Genomic DNA, 445 nt, shown 5'->3' with positions numbered 1-445 from the left:
GAGATGCCTACACGTGACGCGGGAAGGGCGCGCGATGCCCGAAATATTTTTGCGTCAATATTCAGCGCCGTGATTCAAGAGATTAATACCCGGAAACAATTTTTTTCTTGTTTTGAACGCATTAACATGCATTTACGCTAATCTAGTATGATTCAGGGTTACTTTTTTTTAACCTGCCATGGCCAGATTATCTAAAGATGTGTATATTGTGTGTACAATCTATAGAAAGAGAAATGTACATCAGGTCCGATCATCCGATTTTCACGTTTCGGTTTTTTGGACTCGGTTCATGAACGTATTTTGGTTTGGCTCCTGGAATGTGCAAAAAAATGACTCCCGGGACTGTCTACAGGGAACACTCGCACATTCGCGGTGTATCAGGACAGCGCGACTGGTCGTCATTAGCGCAGTAACAGTTGCATAAACGGACGAAACCATTTCAAAG

This window comes from Branchiostoma belcheri, unplaced genomic scaffold (assembly GCF_001625305.1).
Source record: "Branchiostoma belcheri isolate BF01 breed outbred unplaced genomic scaffold, Haploidv18h27 scaffold3, whole genome shotgun sequence".
NCBI lineage: Eukaryota > Metazoa > Chordata > Leptocardii > Amphioxiformes > Branchiostomatidae > Branchiostoma > Branchiostoma belcheri.
Note: the sequence above shows the minus strand (reverse complement) of the source record.